The 23697-nt window shown below is 35.6% G+C and overlaps 1 protein-coding gene across 4 annotated transcripts in view; it reads right to left on the reverse strand.

Moving 5' to 3' along the window:
• The window catches only part of LOC148949852 (uncharacterized), a 177791-nt gene that overhangs the window by 47951 nt on the left and 106143 nt on the right, over window positions 1-23697 (reverse strand). The window contains exon 1 of one of the 4 annotated variants that reach the window (XM_089091958.1): window positions 19281-19418. The exons of the other annotated variants lie outside the window; for them this stretch is intronic. The gene's annotated coding sequence lies outside the window, so the exon portion shown is untranslated. Of the gene's footprint in view, window positions 1-19280; window positions 19419-23697 lie in introns of those variants that run through there. 4 annotated transcript variants of the gene reach the window in all.

A 23697-nucleotide genomic window follows, 5' to 3' on the forward strand; every position in this document is an offset into this window, starting at 1 on the left:
TGTGAAGTGTCTACTTCAAATGTAGGCGATTTTTCAATCGCTATTTTTAGCATTTTTAAGATATTATAGATTTTTACCATTAATACATTTGCAATTTTTAACATAATATATTTTTAACACCGTTGATCAAGGGTCCAGGAGTGGTTCCAAAAAATCCAATTTTGTTCATGTTTAAAGCTTTGTCTACGAATTCCAAGTGATTTGTTATGACGTGGCAGATCTTTTGTGCAATATTTCATACATCTCCCTTTGAGCTTAATATATTTAGAATTTGTCAGTTTTTTACAACCCTTATTGTTATTTCCTCTTGCATTGAAAAAGGGCCCAAGAAGGGGCCCGGAATATCCCACTTTTTGAAGAATCTATTTTGAATATACATTTTTAACTCTAATTATTTTTATACCGTTCCAGAGATGATCTCAAAACCTCCAAATTTCCTCCATGTTACAGGGTTTGTTTTAATTTGTTATTGCTCTGTCTACAATAAAAAAAGTTTCTGCTATGAAAAAAAATGTTTATATTTTAAATTATTGAAATACAGTGTGGTCTCAGAAATAATAAATCACAAAGTATGACGAAAATAGCAGACTTTTTATCCTCCATTACGTGATTTTTCCCATATGCACGTATGACCTGCAACAGGCGGATTCAAGGGGCAGGGGGACCCTGCCCCCCACCCAAGATTTTTTCTAGCACCCTCTTCCCCTATTTTTTTTCTTTTTTTTACTCTTTTTTTAGAAAAAATTGTCAATTCGGTAAATTATTGGCACCATTGTCACATTGGGCCTCTCCCAAGATTTTGCTCTAGATCTGCCTTGGGCTAACTGCCTTAATAAATAAATAAATAAAGTTTCCCATAATTCCAAGAAGATCATGAAACAATGTAACAGACATTTAGATTCATCACTAGAAGACGTGGCCGACAATGCACAGACGGAATGTCATCCTGCTTTCACCAGCTTTTGGGGGAGGTTTAGAGGGTCTTTTGACATCTGCAATTTAGCGCAGATGTTCTCCAAATGTTCCCAAAACTTTTAAACTTCAACACAAAAAAGTTTCCATACCAGCAGATGCTCAGATGAAAACATTTTAACTCATGTAGATATTTTACGGATACGTATATATCGTTGGTTAACGAAAATCTTGACGGATGGGTTAGCATATAGGAGACACAGATGCTACCATAGTTATTATTTTAACTACAATTAGACACGATACCCATTTAGTTTTTATTTTTAGCAGAGTGGGAATATTTTACATGTTTCTTTTAAGATTTACGTTCTCTTTAAAATCAGGAGCGTAATTTCGTCAAAATCTTGGGGAGGGGGGGGGGGGGGCAAAATTTGAGCGAAAGTTCCCGAATCAAGCAAAAATGACATTGAAAACTAAAATATCAACCGTTTGGTACTATTTAGTACTTTAAAAGTATCAGAAATGTATTTTGTAGTAGGCCTACTATATAAAGGTAACTTATAGTACTATGAAGGTAAATATGTACTAAAAACTGATTTTTTTGGTTGGTGCTTGAATTATGCAGGTTTATCTTAGTTTTAACAAGATTTTGGAAGAAACTAAATTTCAGCAAGGAGAAACTGGGTTCTGGGGGGGGGCAGTTGCCCCCACCCCATCCCATAAAAAATTACGCCCTTGTTTACAATATGCGATTTTTTCAGCCAGTCCTATAGCTGTAATTTGATAAAAATAATCTAAACTTGCTCAAAAAAGGAAAATTCTTCACCTATCTTCATTCTATGAAAATACAAAGCGAATTAAATGTAATTCGGCAGACACACATACAACAGAAAAAAAAAATAACACTTCAAAATCTTACACAGGAAACATAATCCTTAAGCGGCCCCTATCGTGACAAAACGTTATTACAATTTTTGTTTCAGTTTATATTGAGCTTTTTTTTTCACCTTTCCATTTTATAAAACGACCCTTCAGTTTATGAGATCCTCCAGCTTGAACAGATTGAAACTAATATGGTCAATGAACTGAACCATCACCAGAATATAGGTATCGTAAGAGCTACTTCAGGATAGTCGAGTTTCATTATCTATTGACGAAGTGCAAAACAAGCAGCAACAACACAACAAACACGGGAGACAAACACAAAAATTTGATCATTTAGAAGCTCCCTAAGGACTCAAAAAAACTTCCGAGACAATTGACTAGTTCTGGTATGCAGGCACAAACATACGAATTTTTAACGGATGCAGGGGGGATTTAATTTTAACTTGAATAAGAAGTAACCTACTCAGAAATAGCCTACAGAAAACTTTGATTTCGGAAAAGGAGCCTGGGCCCCGAGGCCCTCCCTCTGCGAAAATTCATGTTGGTAAAGTCAGTGATGGATAAGATTTATTCTTCATTAGATACACATACAACATACCCCCAAAGGCGCATTGGCCTGTACAAAGGGGGAAGACAAATGAGTTGCTTACTTAGAAATGAAAAACAAAAGAAAATTTAAAATGATCACTTACTCACATACGAAGGAGAAGAAAAGAAAATATAGATAAAATGAAAACTATAGAAAAAATATAATAAATAAACTAAATTAATTAATTAGATTAGACTAAAAAAAAAATAATAAAATAAAAACGTAAATAAAAATAACTTCTACGAAGCCAAAGAATTATTAACAATTTTTTTAAACAAACCGAATGAGTGGTACCCTCGAGCTGATTCAGGCAACTTATTCTAAACAATATGACACGTCATTAAAGGATTAAAATCTGACCTTATGCAAGGAGTAAATGGAACTCGAACATGATTTGTCATATTACAAAGATTATAATTATTTCGATCAGAGGTATAAGATAGCGGAACACATAGGGGCCGGGGGAGGGCACCATGAAGCTGAGCAAAAGTAAAACATGCACATGAAAGAATGTGTAGTGACTCAAGATCAAGTAATGGTATAACTAATGAACGATTAGTTTCCTGAATGAGGTTTCTAGTTTTATTGTAAACCTTAGAAAATGGTTTTAACAGTGAAGGAAAAGTTGACATCCACATAATTGGACAGTATGAAACGTAAGATTGGATCAAGCAGTGAAAAAGGATTTTCGAAATTGATCCAGGAAAAGTATGTCTAAGTTTCCTTAAAATACCGAGACTCCTGCATATTCTTCAAGACTCAAGACACCGAGACTCCTGCAGAACCTTGACAATCTTTTAAGACATTTATATGGATTCAAGACGGTTGTAAGGACATCGTTTTGAAAAAGAGAATGTCCGAAAAGACAGGTTTTATCAAGATGGAAAATCATTTTTACTGATTTTAAGATGACTTGAGCTGAGGCATTGATTAATATGTAAAGACCTGAGTAATGGTAAGTTCCCTTGTAGCAGAAAGTGCAAGCAATTAGGCCAAGTATCAAGCAAACCGGAAGTAAACTTTAAAGTTGGTATCACCTCAATTATACTTGTGAAAATCAATTCACAGAGGAATAGGTTTGTGGTTACACGGGAAGGTATTACCAGCCTACTGACAAAAACCCACAACAAGGCACCAGCAATTTATTTGGTAAATTACCAATTATTACATTCTCAATGACGGGTAAGTAGAACTTCGCCGCTTTTTACTGACCAAAGGACAGATACATTTTTCAAAGTTAGGCATTATAATAAAAGACTAAAAAAAGGAAGCGAATCAAATATTTGTAAACAAAACAATTCGTTGTCGTTCAGCACCTCCTCCTAGTCTGGAATGCTGAGGATAAGTGTCTCGGATCTTGTTAGTAGGGTAAATGTGAATATTCCAAAAGAGTAAACAGTCTGGAAATCCTTTCTTTATTTTATATGATAAGAATAGTGTATACAACGTTCCTAACAAGCAGAAATGTTATTCGGGAGAAGCCCAGAGTCCATCAACCCCAATAAAAAGAATAGAACAATGCGTAAAAAAAAAAACATATTTCCTAGAAATAAGGTAAAAAGTGGAGTTCATATTAAGTTTGGCCCTTCGTTAGGCCTATTCCTTTCTATTAATTTTCAGGAAGATGTTCCGAGGAAATATCCCCTTCTCCATGAAAACCCTTTTTATGAGTCTTACTAAAACCAATAACTGTAAAACATTACAAGTGAGTTTATTGTAGGTGATTGGGGAGAGGGGTATGTGAGCCCGGGTCCCCAAAATCTGATGAATTCTACTTAATACAATTTCCGCAAAAACTAGTGGTTTCTTGCTGTGTAGACGATTTTACTCATCAAACAACCCCCGTTTATATGCTTGTTTAACCCCCTATTCCCCCAAGGCTTCAACCTTCCAAGCCATCATAACACAAAATATTATACCACTTCATTCCTTGTTTAAATTATTAACCCTTCATTTCACCTTAAACGAGACCTTTTGGCGAGGAACTTTCTCATAGAGGGATTGTAAATTACACGACAGGGAAACTTTGGATGGATCAATACCTTTGCTGAAAAACTCGTAAAAAAATTATTCCCCAGACATATAAACTTAATTTTAGCGGATATTCCCATGACAACCGATGATCAAATAGTATTGTTTAAAGAAACCAGTCCAATTTGTGTGATTCATCTAAACCAGCGAACTTGAAAAGTCAAGTAACTTGACTTCGAATCTTATTTTCATGGTTACGAAAAAGAATTGAACCATCATGCTGACAAAAGGCTAATTCTTCCCAATTTCACACAACGCTGAAAATGGCGGAGTAAGTATATACAGTACGGGCGTACACAGTTTTTTTCGTGCCCAGGGGGGGGGGGATTTGTTCAACAGTAAAACAGTCAAAAGTATAAGAAAATTAGAGGAAATAAGGCAAGAATCAAAAAGTATATAGAAAAATTACAAGAAATAAGGCACGAGCCAGTAAAATATATACTGGCTTAAGAGTTCGCAATTTGATATAACCTACATCTAACCATTCAAATTTATGACAAAAAGCAAATTTTTAAGGCATACATTTTCTATTTGTCCAGGAGGAAGGAGGAGGAAGGAGAGCCTCTGTGTGCAAGCATGCACTATTTAGCCTATAATATGTAAAAGTCACAACAAGATATACAAGTACGCAGCATTTTTTTTCGGGGAAGGGATCAATCATAACAAAAATATTTGATAACTTGAAAAAGTGCCCAGAAATAGGCGAAAATTTAGGATTTTAGGGGGGGGGCAAGGCCTCCTGAGTACGTCCCTACCACCTATAATTTGCATACAGGTAATTTTATATCTAAGTTGTAGGTACCAAGGCATCTAAATGATACCAAAGCATATGCAATTTCGTCTCTAATCAGGGTAGATTGATTTTTATTGAGACCACCTCTAATTCTCATGCTTAAAATTTTGTGCGTATTGCGCAATTAATGTTTTACAACTTAGTATCCGGGGGGTTTTATTCCACCCACTGATCAAATAATTTACAAGTTTAAACGTCATACTTAAGTTTCCGACTAACATATAATAGAACAATCAACGGCTAAAGATTCTCTTAACGGTATTTTCAAACTTAGTGTAATGTGCTTGAACTAGCAACATTATGTAGGATTAGGAATATATCTTGTCAATAATGTGCTAGAAATTAACTAGATTTTAGAAAACTGGGAAATGGTTCGTTCTCCCTGGATACTTTTCAATCGTAAACCATTGGTTTCCAAAAGATTTCCTTCGTGTTCTATTTATACTGTTACATTACATACCAATCAAGCATGGGACTGGATTTTGTTTCGGAGGTGGGGGCACAACTCCAAAATTGCTAAAAATTGGTTAATTATACGTAGAATATAATAAATTACGGGGGAAAATGCAAAAATTTTACATTTATACTCTCCCCCTACGTACGTACTATATGCCAACCACTATCTTTAATACAAATTCATAACATTTCAGATAATTTCCGAGGAAATACGTATTTTGTTGAAAAATTTCAAGATGCAGTTTATACAGCGGATTTAAATATAAACAGTATTAGGGCCTAATGAGTCAGATAGAATTACCTAAATTAAGAAACTAAAAGATAGTGACACTACAACTATTTATCTCCCAACCGTAGATGCTATTTAGCAGGGGGCTATGATTTCACTAGAGATTATTGCATTTCTGACAAAAATGGACCTTTTCTGGCTCACCCTTCCTAACTGATTTTCGTGCGTCTAGTTCTGATTTCGTACGTTTTTTAGGTTCTATTTTTTTATTATTTTTTTTTTTTGCTTTTCTTAATAAAACCTAATATAAAAGACATTAACTGATTTAAGTAATTGCCTACCTTTGTTAATCTATCACTAATGATAATTCGTTCTTTTTTGTAAGAAAATAAAGTCGCAGACCCCTCAAACGCATGGGCCTATGAAAAAAATCTATCCATCATTCCCACGGTGCTTCTTTTCTATGGGTGTGATATTAATCAAAGTTCCTTGCAACCATTTACAAAAGGTGTTTAAAAGTAAGGTAAAATTGATTTTGATAAGATTTTTTCCTTTTATAGCCTTCTTTTCAAAATATCAAGTGTCTTCTAGTTGGCCAAATTAGGGATCCGTATCTAATGAAAGGAAACCCGATGAAATATTAGCTTTAAAAAATTAAATAAAAAATCTTTCTAATTTTTCTTCCTAGTTTAAAAGAAGACGGACCCTGTGGATTTTGTTTCGCGAAGCCTATATACAATAAGCCAAAATTTACCCAGAAATCAGAAATGCGAAAGTTAAAATCCTGGGAGGGTGCGAAGAGGGAGGCTTCGAATATATTGGGATGGAGGAGGACTGTGCGTAGCCCAAATTCGTATAAATATATAAAATATATAACCCAAATTCGTTTCTAAACTACTATATTTTCATCATAATTTTGTTTTATTTCATTAGCATTAACAAAATTTCACTTCTCGAGTGTTTCTCGTATAATACAAAAGTACATTATATTCAATCTAGAACCCTGGGCTCTCTAGTGTGCAAGGATCCTACCCCATCCACTAAATTCACATTAATGAAGATGCTTAGCCACTTATAAATTAGCGATTAACGACTGTTTCGCCAGTGCTGTGACAAGTGTATATCTGTCACAGGGAGATGACAAAAACCATCATTGGACCAAACACTTATATTTTTATTAAGACCTAATTTGGTCTGTGAATCTAGTCCTGAAAATTTCTTTCATCTAACATGACAGCTTTCAAAGATTTTGTCATTCACTTATTTGGTTGAATGGCTTGATTTGTCATCTTATTGCGACATGTCCAGCTTAAATGGAGATAAATGTAGCAGATATATATAGAATTCTTCACGATAAAAACTCCAACGAGTTCTGATGCAATTTACAAATTGTTGGAAATGTATGGGGGTAAATATATTTAGGGAATGGGTAAAGCAAATAGGAAAAATATTAAACCGGGGAAAATACAAGCAATATGCTTTGGCGTTGGGTACGGTACATCGTCAGTGGGTTATCAAAAGGTCGTATCTACATAATAGTAAATTTTCAGAAGAGCAAATAAAAAACCTCATAACTTTTTTATTTCCACTCAGATAACCATAAAACAAAAACGGATGATATGCAAAATCAAGGACCTTTTTAAACAAAGGGCAAAATATTACTCTTTGAGATACTAATTGTAATAATATAAGATGTTAGAAAATTTATAAAAAAAACATTTGCAAGTCTAGAAAACAATACCGAGTTTCCCTGGCACCATGCGGGATCGAATCTCACAATTCTAGAATAGCTTGCACGAGTACATCCACTACAACAGTACCACGGTACCTAACGATATTATTTTAAAACTTTGTGTTAATTCGAAGAATCTTAATTTGCTCATTAATTACTTCATATTGTCATGTTGATTAGAAGCACAATTGTAATTAAAAGAAAATGTATTTACCATTTGCCAGCTTTAAGGGTACTCCCCTAAGCAACTCAGCGTGTCCCCATGTGGTGATAGGGGAACGCCCTACAGATATGTAAGGTACCTCCATAGGAGACACGAACCAAAAGGGGACTCTGTACCTGAGGGTCCATAATAGAAACTGGGGCACCCTCACCCGGGGCCATAAATACAGGTGGAGGAGGAAGAAGACCCTTCAAATGTAAACTCAACAGGGCCCACCGGCGTGTCCACACGTCCCGTGAGTTACAAACCTTCTCCCAGCAAAGGGGTAAATTGCATGGTGATGCAAAACACTATCGCGGAAGAATCCTCTATAGGAGGACAACTGCGGCAGGGCGTAAGATCCAGATCTATGGACAACGGCCTCTGCAAAGGACTGCCTCGACCCTTTCGGGATATCTTGCGGTCCACTCTATTCCCACTTGAGGAGTGGCGCCCCTCGAGGAAATTAAAGCTTAGTAAACGACGCAGCATTCGCACGGGATTCAGATTAATGGATAATTCTTCTGGGCTTGGTCTGTTTTGACGGGTGTTTTTGGACTGAAAAACCTCTTCCTAGCTAATTAATCTACTATAGAATGCCTCCTGTAGTAGCATAATATTTGTAGACATGAATATATAATGAGTCGGAGGTAAAAGGCTTGAGACTGTGTGCAGGATTTCGACTCTTGTTGATAGAAGAGCATCGCCAAGTGCTGAAAACCATGTTGTGACCAAGATAGGGCCAGGATTGCACAAAGCCTCTATTCATACTGGAGGTCCTAGGGACTTCTTGCTGTCCAGTTCTAAGCGCTTTGGTGTAGACTTGAGAAGATGTGATCTCCGTCCTGCGCTGGTATACGGTATCATTGCTTTTCCTGAGGCCAAAATAATTTCAATGATTTAAAGAACATGAAAATTAGAAATTGGAATGTTACAACGTTAAAAAATAACTATCGTATCGAAATTTTGACGGACGAATTCAGACGATTCGAACTGTATTTATAAGGAGTTTCAGAAACTCATATCCCAGGGGTAGGAAGCATGAAATTAGGTAATATAGAATTTGTTTACCCAAACAGGAAGGGTGGGGTACATAGACAGGGAGTAGGGCTTGTGATGAATAAGGAAGCGGCTAAGTCTTGTTTAGGCTGATAAGGTATTAATAATAGAATACTAATTGCTCATTTTATGACTAAAAAAGTTCAGGGTATCATTTATAGTTGTATATGCTCCTATAGAACCGACTGAGGGACATATAGTGACTCAGATGAATTTTATTTACAGTTACAGGAGCAAATAGACAGGGTCCCAGGTAGAAATATGATGTTTCTAATAGGAGATTTCAACGCCCATGTCGGTAGAAATAGGGATAGATGGTATCCTAGCCTAGGTAAATTTGTTGTAGGAAAAGAAAACAGCAATGGCTACAGACTTTTGCAGTTTTGTAGGTATAACAATCTATTTATAACCAATACGGTGTTTGATGATAAAATGGCCCATAAGTTGAAATGGTATTCACGTGATGGTAAGACAGCAAACCTTATTGATTATGTTATAGTAAACCGAAGACTGGCAGAATCAATTCAAGATACTAGGGTAAATATGAGTGTTGTTATTGATGTTAAAAGTAAAGATTACCATCTAGTAGTGTCTAGTGTTAATTTAAAGTTGAAATTTCGGAAGGTCAACTACCTCCCGCGAGGTTATGATGTTGGTAGACTCCAGGATGAGAGTTTGAGAGAAACTTTCCAGGAACAGTTGAATACTAAACTTGAGAGTTTAAAATTTGACAATGTGGAAGATGGTTGGAAATTTTTTAGAAAAACAATTTGTTAAGTTGATGATGGTGTCTTAGGGAAGAAAATTAGGACTGCAGCTAGGAATTTTAGTGAAAAAGCTTTATGGTTAATAGAGAGAAGTAGGGACTTTATGTTTAATAGAAAGGAGAAAAGACTTGTAGAAGAATTTCTGAGCGATAGATAATATGAAAACAAAAGGAATGTAAAGAAGGTGGAGAAAGCGTTAAAATATAAACTAAGGGGGTGTGAACTGGAGGCCATGGATAAAATTGCCGAGGATCTGGAAGATGCAGCTTAATACTGTACTGGCATATTAATGAACTGAAATAGAGTAGTCAATCCAGACTTGCCCCAGTTAAAGATAGGAACGGAGCCATAATTATGATAAGGAAAGAGTTAACGAGAGATGGGCAGAACATTTCGAGAATGTGCTACAGGGAAAGATATATAGAGTTACAGGAAAAGATTTAGATGAAAACGAAAAAGTTTGTGGTACCTTGGATGTGAAAGAAGATTTATTTTGTGAGGAAGAATTAGTGACAGTACTAAAATGACTAAAAAATAATAAGGATCCAGGTGCTGATAGTGTGGTAAATGGGTTTCTTAAATATGGCGGCTATGAGGTTAGAAACAAGCTGCTGAAGATTATGGATATAATTTTTGAAAAAGACGAAGTACCTAGCGATTTTAGAAAACCTTAATTAAACCACTGTATAAGAAAGGTGATAAGAGTGAGTGTGGTAATTATCGAGGTCTCTGTAGGTAACAAATTACTTAGTAATATGATACTTTTACTTTGTAGACTGAGAGATGCTGTAGAGAAAGGTTTAAGAGAAGAACAGTGCGGTTTTAGAAAAGGTGGAGGATGTGTCGATTAACTTTTAACTCTTAGGTTAATAATTGAGAATTGCCTTAGTTGTCAAACACCTTTGGTCCTCAGTTTTATAGATTATGAGCAAGTGTTCGATTCTATTGATAGAAGAGCTTTAGCAAAAGTCTTATCCTTGTATGGTATACCAGATAACAAATTAAAGTGATTAATGCTATGTAAGAGAATAACACTGTTGTAGTTAAAGTAGGAAATTAGGTTAGCAGCTGGTTTTGTATTAAACCAGGAGTGAAGCAGGGTTGTGTTCTATCTCCCTTTATCTGAATCATTTTGATGAACTTTGTGTTAAGGAGCACAGGAAAGGCAATGGGAGACCACATAATTAAATAGGGAGGAAAAACTCTCCTGGACTTAGATTATGCTGATGATTTAAGCATCCTTGATGAAAGTGTGAGCAGAACAAATGAGCTTTAAGAGGTATTGCGAGTTCAGGGTGCTAGAATAAGTTTGAAAATTAATGTTAAGAAGACTAAGTCACTAAGGCTTGGAATAACTGAAGTTGAAAAGGTGATATTGAGTAACAGCAAGATTAATAATGTAGACGGCTTCAGCTTCCCTGGTAGTAAAGGGGGTGGGAGCAGTGAAGATGTTAAAAGCAGAATAGCCGGGGTGTTTTTTCACAGTTAAAAAAAGTTTGGAAGAATAGGAAGATAAATCTGCAAAGCAAGATTAGAATATTATCTGCAAAGCAAGATTAGAATATTAGAAGCTATAGTGATGACAGTGGTCAAATATGGCTCTGAAGCATGGGCGCTCCAAAAAGCGGATGAAGATTTGCTAGATGTTTTACAGAGAAATTGCCCACGGGTTGTTCTGGGTACCCGGCTGACTGACCGCATTTCAAGCAGTAGGCTCTACGAAAAATGTGGTTAAATCCCACTTTCTAGGGTTATAATGAAAGAATGGTTGAGATGGCTAGGACACGTTGTGCAGATGAAGGATGACAGATTACCGAAGTTTATCCTTTTCGGCCAATCGTCTTGGGCCAAACAGAAAGCAGGTCGTCCTCGTCTCGGGTGGGAGGACGCCACAAAGAAAGACTTAAAGGCAATGGGAACTTCCTGGGAGGGTATAAAAAGGGAGACTTTGAATAGATCGGGATGGAGGAAGAGCGTGCGTAGCTGTGTTAGCCTCAGGCGGCTTGGCGCTGCGGTGAGTCGTTAGTAGTATTAGTAGATGGGAAATACAAAGTTGTGAGGTGTTTTATTTGCTCTTCTGAAAATTTACAATTATGGAGATATGACCTTTTGATACCCGACTGACTAAATTGTTTGTTAGATGACTTTATAATGTTTACCAGTTTATCGGATAAAATTTTGAATAATCATTGATGTGTGCACAAGTTTCTCATAATCTAATATTTTCAAACTTCTGGCATAATTGCCACAAACATCGTTCGTTGAGCTGCATTTAAATTGGAGATCAACAGGGCAATCTCTGTTCCAACCAAGGCTGTATCCAGGGGGAGGGGATTTGACCTACCGCCCCCGCCCCCCGCCCCGAAATGTTTTGTCTGACTCGTAAAAACGTTACAAAAATGAATATAAACAAATTTTTGATACGTTTTTTAAAGCTATTTTGGTAGACACTCCCTCCCCCCAAAAAATATATTTTTACCCCCCCCCCCCCCGAAAAAATTCTACATGCGGCCCTGGTTCCATCACATTTCAATCCTTCTGACCCACATTATTTTTCTGATCCTCCCTTTGAGGAAAGCTTAGCAAACAGTTTTTGGCAAATAACTCAGACACGCTAAAAAATGTCAGTTACGACCTTGGACGTAACTGCGATGATTTGGTTTAAAAAGAACCATGCAGAAAGACTAACAAATGTTTTTCGCCGGGTAAAACGTGTAGAATATCGAATTTTTACAGAAGAGATTTTTAACCCTAATTTCTCTCCTTTCTCCAGCTTAATTTGCAATTCATGTAGCTTCTTGTGTTAGTCAAATTAAAATAAAATAAAAATATTGAAAAACGGATACGATTTTCAAATAAAGATAGAAAAAAAGAAGCTTGCATCGATAATAATAATAAGCCAGAATATTTTTGCTTAATAACCAGAAGTCTTTATCAACAGAAAAAAAGGTTACTTTTGTTTTGTTACACTTCAATCTTTTTTTTTTGCTTTTCCACTGACTTACTGAAAAAAAAAAAATTCTAATCTAGTTCTAAATATAAATAAGAAAGGCAGCGAAATCTAATCAATTATTTAGAAATTGGTCAAAATTCCTTGAATACAACTTCTAAAGTGCAGAACTTTCTCAAAAAGTATGATTGTCATGAAGTTAGTATCTTGTCCTGCAGAATCTAAACTTGTCATTTTTAAATAAAATACTAGGAATAAATTTAACCTGGGTAGGAAAGTATATCCAAACCAGCAAAAAATGTCACCGCCTTTTAAATAATGCCCCAAGCTGAGAGAATGTTTATACGAAAAGAAGTGACTAGACAGGGAATTCAGCGCAGACGCTCTAGTTCCGCAATGCAGAACCGAAAGGTTATAAACTGGATAATTCCATGTTACTAGGAACAGAAATACTTCAGCGAAAACAAAGTATGGAAAAGTAAGTGTAATTAAATTTTGGAAACGGAAATAAGAAGCAAAATGTACTTTTCGTACATTAAATAGGCTTGAAGAAATTAACCAAGCAAATTTGACATCAGAAAACGTAACTTTTTTGTTCTAAGAGTACCTTTAATCCATTTATAACAGGAACATATGCATAAATTTCCTCAGGGGAGGGGAGAGGGGGGAATAATAACAAACAACGGTTGTTTGAATAAGAAGTTCCTAGAAACTCGTATAATTTCTAGAATTTTATTGGGCGGATCCCAAGCCCTCCCCCCTCTGTATGTACCAGGATTACAATAGAAGTTGGTACTTATGAATTACAACGACCCCACTCAAGAAGTGAAGTAAGGTTAATCCTAATGAAATATACCAAAATATGATGAAAATATAATACTTTATTAACAAAATTATGGACACTACACTTAAGAATTATAGAAAGCAGGGGCACTTGTCAATTATACAATAACCTATCGAGAATTTGTGACGCGAAAAACTAGTAAGCAGCTTCTTTAAAGAGAAAATTCCTTTGAGTCGCTAGACATGAAGGGGTTACTCACTCCCAGAACCCTATTTATACTTCAGTTTTTTTGGGATTTAGGGACAAAAAAAGGTACCTAGGTTAGGTTACTTATTTAACATATGCTATGCTTTACGCCCACCCCTCTAATGTTCAAATATATAGCCCAAATTTGTTTCTAAACTATTAAATTTTCATCATATTTTGTTTTATTTCATTAGCATTCACCAAATTTCACTTCTTGCTAGGTTATTGTATAATTAACAAGTACCAAAGCAGGCCGCCCAGAAGACATCATATTAAATACCTGTAAGCTAACCATCTCTATATATTGAATATTTAATTAAAATATACCTAAGTCATAGTTTTCCTTACTAAGACTGACTAAGCTAATTATAACCGATTGCAGACAGACAAACCGGTTCTTAGTCAGATTAAATACAAAAAGCAAGTTTTTTTTAACTGAAAGTAAGGAGCGACATCAAAACTTAAAACGAACAGAAATTATTCTGTATATGAAAGGGGTTGTCCCCTCCTCAACGCCTCGCTCTTTCCGCTTAAGTTTTTATTGTTTTAAAAAATAGAGTTGTCAGCAAGAGTCAAACTTAAGCGGAAAGAGCGAGGCGTCGAGGAGGGGACATCCTCTTTCATATACAGAATAATTTCTGTTCGTTTTAATTTTTAATGTCACTCCTTACTTTCAGTTAAAAAAAACTTTTTTTTTATTTAGTTTCTGAACGTTTTTTAATTAATGCCGGTTTTCAATTTGGCTCACCATACATGAACAATTACAACTAAATTTGTATATCAATTTAACTTTTTTTTGTGTAAATGGCTTTCTCGAAAGTTGTTTAATTTTATTTACGAACGTTTTTATTAGTAATAAATATACATAATTTACGAATTAACTTACGTAACGAACTTCAATATTCATATATTTTTAATACGTATATTAGGGGTTCGCCCCCTAGTAAATACCTCGCTCTTTACGCTAAAGTTAGAATTTTGTTCCAATTCTTTAAAAATTACCCCTTAATCACAAAGGCCGTTAATTAGAATAAATAATTCTTATGAAGGTATTAAAAAAACTTTAGCGTAAAGAGCACAGTATGGATTAGGGGACGAACCCAATCATATAAGTACTAAATTCGTTCGTTTTAAGTTTTGATGTTGCTTCTTACTTTTCTTTGAAAAACTTTTTTTTATTTAATTTCTGATCCTTTTTTTAATAATACTGGGAAATCTGGCGCCCCCTTCATAGCAATGTCCCTTCCCCCATGGAAAGATCCTCCCACGTAACCCCCACTACCAGAACCCCCCCCCCTCTGAAAATGTCTGTATACTTCCCAATAACCAATACTATATGTAAACATTGGGCAAAGTTCTTGCAGCCCTTCCCCCGGGGACTATAGGGGATTCAGTCATCCTCAAAGACATAGCTATTATATTTTTCCACCATACTGAACAAAATAGCTATCTCAAAATTTGATCGGGTGACTTTAGGGAAAAAATGAGTGTGGGAGGGGGGCTAGCTGCCCTCCATTTTTTGGGTCACTTAAAAAGGGCACTAGAACTTTTAATTTCTGTTCGAATGATCCCTCCCGCGATATCCTAGGACCACTGGGTCGATACGATCAACCCTGAAAAAATAAATAAATAAATAAACAAGCATCCGTGATCTCTCTTCTGGCAAAAAATACAGATTCCATATTTTTACAGATAGGAGCTTAAAACCTTTACAGTACGGTTCTCTGATACACTGAATCTGATGGTGTGATTTTCAATGAGGGTCTATGACTTTTAGGAGGTGTTTCCTCCTTTTTTCAAAAATCAGGCAAATAATCTCAGGCGCGTATCTTTTGATGGGTAGTAGGACGAAACTTGATGAAACTTATATATTCAAAATCAGCATAAAAATTTAATTCTTTTGATGTACCTATTGGTATCAAAATTCCGTTTTCTAGAGTTTCGGTTACTATTGAGCCGCGTCGCTCCTTACTTACAGCGAACTGTTTGATCAAGAATGTGAGTGGGATCACTATAATACATAAGTATCTAAAATTTTAAATAATACTCACGTAATAAATAAATGGAAATGGATTGGAGATTGATTATAATTCAAAAAAAAAAAATTCATAAACGGCAAACTGTGTCACTCAGAACACAAAATCATCCAAAAAAAGAAAAACAAATGTAAAAAACAAGCTATAACTATGAATGAAATTTTAATGAAATGGTAATAAGGAAAAAACTTGAACACAGTGACGTAACTTCCTTAAATAGGTACAAAAAAGACCAGGAAAACATAGCGTTGAAAAACGGTAAACGGTCATCTCTGGCAATATTGCAAATGGTTATAAGACAAGAACAACAACATCTGCATAGGGAGGAATAGCAAAAGTTTTAAAGGATCCCTTGAACTCTTCGAAATCATTCAGCAAAAAGAGATCAAACAGTCGAAAATTAGAAGAGTATTTTTATATCTAAAAAAAAAAATCTGACGTCGTACCACATAATGTCGTAATGGAGCAACTTGGAAACACTAACCCTAAAAACCTAACTTTCAATCCAAGTAATGGTTGTTTTACAAAAAGAAAATTACATAAAAGGACACTTAATGAATTATTTTTCAAAAACTTCCTCTTTCTTTTAAACTAATAAGCTCAAAATAAGTTATGAACAGGTCAATGACAAGAATATTATTTCGTGAGATTATGTAGGCCCAACAGCCAGAGAATCTTTTCCCAGATCTAGGGATAAGGCTACAGCGAATGGCGCTTTTACTCTTTGAGCGTGTGCTGAATCACGAACAGCGCATAGAAACAGAAAAACAAGCTGCGAAACAGAACAAGTGAAAGTACAGTAAACTTTTTGACACAATAACACATTAAATATAAGTGTCAATCGAATGCATACTTTTATGACAAAATAGTGATTAGATGAATGACAAAAAAGTTAATCATCATCAAAATAATTAAGTTTTTTTATCGTTTTTTTTTTTTTTTTTTATTATTATTATGAATTGAAACTTAACTAGAAGTATTCTGACTGAAGAACCTTAATAGATAAAACAATATATATATATATATATATATATATATATATATATATATATATATATATATATATATATATATATATATATATTATAATTGTTCAGCTACTATGGCACCCTAACCCTAAGACAGCTGTCGTCTACCATAACCTAGCATTTGCACAAAAATTTAGTTTGGAGTTAATGATAGACTTCTCCCGATCTCGACGCAGCAAAGCGATTGGTGTAGTCAGAATTTTTCTATCTACTCTGCTTTCTAATATACACAACCTAGCATTTACAGGGATCAGCTCAGGTTTCCTCAACTTCAACAGTCAATAATTAGAGCTAACTATAACTCAAATTGCAAAACCTAGTATCTGCGTCCAGCTGAAAATAGTGGTAATGAAAGAAAGAAATGGACTTCGGAAACATGTTGACGAAACTCTATCATATTATCTCTCTGTCCCATTCCGAAAAATAAATAAAATAAAATAAATTATTATTTATTTTATATATTTTCACGAAAATTTCAAAAATCCAGATACCAGGTTTAGACAAAAGATAGCCGACGAGTCATCTGCAAAAACTATTTTAAAAAAAGACACCTTTTTTAAACATGATAGCTATCTTAACTGAAAAAAAATTTTTGTCACTCGCAAAAAAAAAACCTTCGATTAGAAAAAAATGGTACTGTTCTATTAGCTGGAAGACCCGCGAGATATTGTATAGCGAAGATGATACAAGAAACTAGTCAAAGAAGTTCATTCAACGGAGAATTCCTATGCCGAGGATTGCACACAGTGGTTCCTCACTGTGTTTACAGTATTTAAACTTTAATTTTGGGGGTTTTGGGGGGGGGGCAAGGTACCTAGGCTAGGTTACGTATTTAATATATGCTATGCTTTACCCCCCACCCCACCCCCTAATGTGCCAATATATAGCCCAAATTTGTTTCTAAACTATTATAGTTTAATCTTATTTTGTTTTATTTAATTAGCATTAACCAAACTTCACTTCTCACGGGTCTTCCAGCTAATATAACAGTACCACAAAATAATCAAAGACTAAGAAAAAAGCTTATCTTTGAAGTTTTCCAACATAAGGTTTAAATCAGAAAAGCAGATTATTCCAGAGTCACACAAGATAAGAAAAATATGTTGACTAGGTACTGTAAGGGCTGCTAGATGTTTCTAGACGAAAAAAGGTAAACACAATTGGGGGGGGGGGAGTGAAATCTAAAAGCAACGGTAATGATAGGTGAATTATATGGAAGACGTAGAGGTTGAACACGGGCACGAGGGCTCAAAACCCCATGTATGTACCTGTAAGGATTTTTAAGATAAGAGATCCCCTTGTAATAAAAGCCAAGGTTTTCCTCAAAATGCGTATATATCTTCTCATAATTGGCCCGCTTTTACTTCTTTACTACTCCCCTAAAAATTTAACGGTACTTATGTGCTATATAATACATACTCGAGAAGTGAAATTTTATGAATGCTAATGAAATAAAACAAAATATGATGAAAATACAGTACTTTAGTAACAAAATTATGAAATACCAACTAAATATTTAATTAAAATATAGCTATAATGTAGTTTCCCACCGAGCCGAAGCTAATCGTTTGGTATAAACACCGTGAAAACCGGGTATTGGCTAATGTTAGTGATACAAGTTGTCGATTGTGTATTATATAAGTACCATTAACATTTCCAATTGTACCCTTATATATTCCCCAAGCGCGGATCCAGGATTTTTGTCGGGGGGGGGGGGGGGGGTACTAATTTTCGACTCGGTTTTCGGCTAATTTTTTACTAATTTTGACTCGATCAAAAATTTCGGGGGGGGGGGGGGGGTTCAAACCGGGTACCCCCCTCCCCTGGATACGGTCTTGATATTTCCTTTCCCTTAAAGGCAGATCAGAAACCAAACATAGTTCCCGTTTTATCTTATTATTGTTTAATTACCTTTAGAAACTTCACATTTTTGAAGTTTTTTTTTTTACTTAGGGAATGAGGGATCCTTGTGTAACAACCCCTCCTATCCCCATAGACAATGGTTTTCTAAAGTCTGCTGCAAGTTATGACAGGACTTCCATGAAAGGAGTAACCTAAAATCACTATTTCTTACAAATAAAAGAACATTTTTTGATGGGGCAGCCACGTATGCGGGATATTTTCTTGGGGGGGGGGGGAGGGAATTCAAGAAAACACTAAAAAAAACATGTGCTCTATTCAAGATGCTATAAAAAAAAACTACATTAAATACTGAAAAGGCTTGGGGGAACCTGATGGGTTTGAAGGCCCCATCCTGTGAAATGTGTTTCTTAAAGTTCTTCTGAAAACCTGGGAACGATCAGGCCCCTGTGGTTCATCCAAATAGTGTCCCCAAGTTCTCAACGCGACAATGATTGATAGAAGTTAAAATCCATGATAGAAAAATGATATTTAACAAGCAACATTGGATCTAAGTCCAAAGTTATGCAAACAAATACACCTTATTTCTGCAATTGCACCTTATTGAACCAATCTTAAGAACATTTGAAATCTACATCAATAACCAACTTAATACCTTGGTATTAACATTTTATACATTGGTACATGCCGAACTATAGGATAAAAAGCGACAAAGATATACCTTTCATCAAAGCATAGAACAAAGTTATCCAGCAAGTTGCATTTTAACACTACCTAAGCTGTTTGGCTCAAAGAATGCGCCAAGCCTTAAAGGAACAAAAATGAAAGACACACACAAAGATACTCGCACATACGCACTCACTAACACACCTAACCTATACCAGTATTATACTCGGATGCGGCGGATGCAGATTCATTAACTATAACTCATTTTCTATCAACCCCAATATGTATGCTTTTAAACTCTTCGCTCGGGTTTAATATTAATTGTAGTGTCGACTAGGGCGGATTTATCTTAGAGTAGAAATCCGGAAAAGTCAGATTCAAGCTCAGACATCAGGATAAGAAATCATTCCTGTACCAGGGATTGTATGGCCTAATTGGGTTAAACCCAATAATTCGATTGGTAAAGAAAAATAAGTAAAATTGTAAGTGATAAAGATGTAATAATCAAATGTAGATACGAGTTGTTAAGTGTTGATAACTAGCCTGTTTCGTCCTCTTTCAGGTTATCCATGGAATTAGCTTATCCTTGATTGTCATGCCACCTGATGATTCGGATTATCAAGGTTCACTGTACTCATTAGTCAAGTGGCTATGCGTCCCAAGATCATCTATGATCTAAGTTCCTAAAGGGTTGTTTTCTTCTAATTTCTATTATTTTTCTTTTAAATAAATTACTTTATTCCTGTTAGGATTATACACTAAAAAAAAAACTTGATACACTGATAGATATTGATATGGCCTGTCCAGGGTGAAGAATTTGGTTGATTCTAGGACCACAAAAGACTGAAGTACGAAGGAACAGTCTTGGGGTCGTCGTCCCCCCCGAAATCATAAATTTTCCCGAACTTCTAGGCACATCTTATTTAAATGATCAATAAAATTTGCTATTTTTATTATTGGTCATACGAAAAAAAAAACCGCATAAGTGCCTGTCAAAAGTATGATTCAGGAGTAGTTCACTTGACATAATACACTTTAGAGCAGGCCTACACCTTGTTCAACAAAAATCCTCATTTTCGTAGCATATGACCTCTAGGCATGGCCTTATTTCTTATAAGAATTAAAGCATATTTTTATCTTTTTAGTTTGCCTCTTTTTTTCGTCTTCATATACGGATGGCAAAACATTTTAGAAATGGAATCTTTCCCAGGTATGTATGGATACTGAAAATAAAAGGCGTTATGTCGCGGTAATTTAGAAGCCGTTGCTTGACGGTAATCCAGACGATGTGTCGCGATTCTTGTAACTCAAGAGAAACTACGGTACTGCGCGTTTTGGGATGATTTCGATTCAAAGCCTATTCCCGTGAACTAAAGAAGTTTGTCACACGGTCCAATTCATTCTCTTCTGTCATATTTGGTTCTCAGGATATTTAGAAGTTTCTGTTTTCCCAAAATTGGGCTAGGGTTTTACCCCCCCCCCCCCCCCTGAAATACCCTTGCAACTGATTGCTCTCCAATCCCTTTCGACTTATAAAAAAGGACCAGAACTGTCAATTTCTGTTTTAATGAGAATCCTCCGAAGTTTCTACGACCATGAGACGGAGGTGAGGATGAGGAAGGGGCAGTCTCACTTCTATACGGTCTAACAATTTTTTTCGAAGGTCTAAACAAATTTCACTGCCTTAAGTAAATTCCCTGTTGTTTTACAATTTCAAAAATGAGCTACATAAGAGCTACAATTGGGTTCTCTACAATAACCTCTACAGTGGGTTCTCTGATTATTTTGTAGTTAGGGAGGGAGGGAGATGCCTCAAAGGATACATTTTAATTCCTAAACATCCCAACTCTCATTTTGCCTTCAGATAAATACAGAATTAGTTCTAAGGGAAAGACGAGGGGAGGGTGGAGTGGGTATTTTTTCGGAGGGGGAGGCACAAATAACTTTAAAAACACATCAAAATATGAAAATGATATTCAATTCCTCTTGATTTCTGGGAATATTTCTGGTACATGCTATATGCAAGTAAAGAGTAACATTAAACTCCAAAATGAGCAGAATTTATTCCGTATAGGAGGGCGACTCCTCCTTCCTCATTCCCAACTCCACCTCATGGTAAACTTTGGAGGGTGCTCATTACGTCAGAAATTGAGAGTTCTAGTCCGTTTTTATACTTCGAAAGTAATTGGAGACCAAACAGCCACGGGGGGAATGGGGGGGGGGGAGTAAACGCCAACTCCCTTCCAAAATATGTTTAATTCTCTTTTTCACTAGCATTTATGTTGAAATCGCAGTATTTGACCTAAAAATTGTTTTTGCTGCAAATCGAAAACTCCCCAAAAAACTTCCTTTTACAAACAATCGTTTATTAATAACAGTATATAAAAAGGAAGTTTAGATTCTTCCCCAAGAAGAAATCTACGTAATATCATGATTCTGGCACAGTGAAAGCATAGATCTGAGACTAATGAATCCAACAACTTAAGTATTGTGTCCTTTTTGTGCAAGCCACAGCAGGCTTGTCTGTAAAATCGCTTTTCAGGGAGATCATTTACCTTAAGTAACTTGAGACCGTTATTTCTAATGTTTTAATGAAAAAAGAAGAAATGTATAATAAAACAAAATATTATTGAACTGCAGCATAAACACTTCCATGCAAATGTAGTTATGAAAGCCGTCTATCGAGAATCATAATCACGCCGTACTTTAGTTATTTTAAGATACCCATCTTACAGAATTAAAGCCCTTGTCGATCTAGCGAAACGAAGCATAGGTGATTACTTCTTTCATAAGCCAAATTCACCGACTGCATACTAAAGTCTGCATAAACTGTACATCATCAACACTCAAGTAGCGTACGTGTGGATGGTATACGGTTTTATAATTTGCCCTTTAGTTTCGAAGAATATCCATACAATCCGTTTATTTTTTTATTTATATCCCTATCCCTCAAAAGAAACCCCTGCGCTCTAGCTCGAGAAACACTTGGTCTAATTAAGAATATGACTAAAACTATTTTACAACCAGTTTTCTATCTTATTGCCTGCGATTCAGAGAAATAGCTTTAAATCAGATTTTATGAGGGAGGAATCAATGAAAGTCATGCATTCCAGCCCTTTTCCCTAAAGACGTTAAGCTTAGTCAGCTCAGTAGACGACAATAAATTTTCGTCTAGTTTAAACAAAAGTAGGGTGGAACCTGTCTAAACAATCCACCAAACATTGTCACAAATCAATTAAAAGCAAATGATGGAACAACCCAAGTCTTCCCTCCTGCAAAGAAAAAAAACATTCCCATCTCGCTTCTGTTAAAAAAAAACTGACATCACACCACGCTCGATTGTTTTTAATCTCTTTGGGTCTTTTGTGTACATAGCCTGCTTGCCTATCTGATTTTGACGTATTGAAAGACAGGAATGACAACCCTGTCAGTCTTTGACATGTCTTTATCGAGCTTCCATACATCAGCAGGAACGAATTTGTCGTCTTTTTTCAACAAATTGAATTAAGGGCAATTGATAACCCTGGCCCTCCACCCACTGACTATGTCATTACTTTCATCATTAACATCTAGTCATGTGCATTAGGCGTACGATGAATAAATCAAAAGGGGTTAGTGATATAAATTGGTAGAAGGTTGGGCAAGTGCGCAATCAGAATCAGTGAAAATGAGAGTCAAGGGGACATCAATAGCATTCACTGATGATCATGGATTTCGACAAAAAAAAAAACTAATATTGGACATTGGTATACTTCCATGTCCCTTACAGCCCCAAAATTTTGTCCAAAAGGCAGCCTTGTTGATGCAAAAAGCTTTAATAGCCAAGTATAAATTAACGCATGCCTCCAGCGCGCAATGCCTATTTTCTTTCAACACAAAATAGGCCTTTTTTATATATCTATTCATATAACTATCCTTAGTTTTTACTTTTTGCAAGTTTTATTCAACCCAGTGTTTGCAGCTCCTAAATTCCCCAATTACCTATTTCTTTTTTAGATAGGTATGATTATCTTAAAATGAGGCAAGTTTAAACTACTCCAGCGAAGGAATGCCATTAATTAAACCTAGTTGAATGGAAAAGTGAGTCTCTATTTTAGAAAGTACACATTCCTTTTGGACAGCTAAGCAATTTAAACGTTCCAACAAATTCTCTCTAAATAGCTTGGAAACTTGGATGCCTATAAAACAAAACTCGCTCTATAAATTGTCGTTCTTTCGATCAAAGATGGAGTTTTTTTTAAATATTGTATTAATAAAGGATCTACAGCCAAACTGGCCAGCCATGACAAAACAAAGAAAAGAATCTGAAAGAGACAACCGGGTCTAGGGCCAGTAAAGGACAACGAAGAGAACAAAAACCAAACGAATATTTCGCCCGGCGTCTTCAGAGTAGAATAAAAAAAAAAAAAAAGAACTAGAATCTAAAATTAAAATACTATAAATAATGTTTTAATCCTCAAAATACATTTGAG

The sequence above is a fragment of the Artemia sp. Qi Xiang Cuo genome, chromosome 7, assembly GCF_049724085.1.
Source record: "Artemia sp. Qi Xiang Cuo chromosome 7, ASM4972408v1, whole genome shotgun sequence".
Lineage (NCBI taxonomy): Eukaryota > Metazoa > Arthropoda > Branchiopoda > Anostraca > Artemiidae > Artemia > Artemia sp. Qi Xiang Cuo.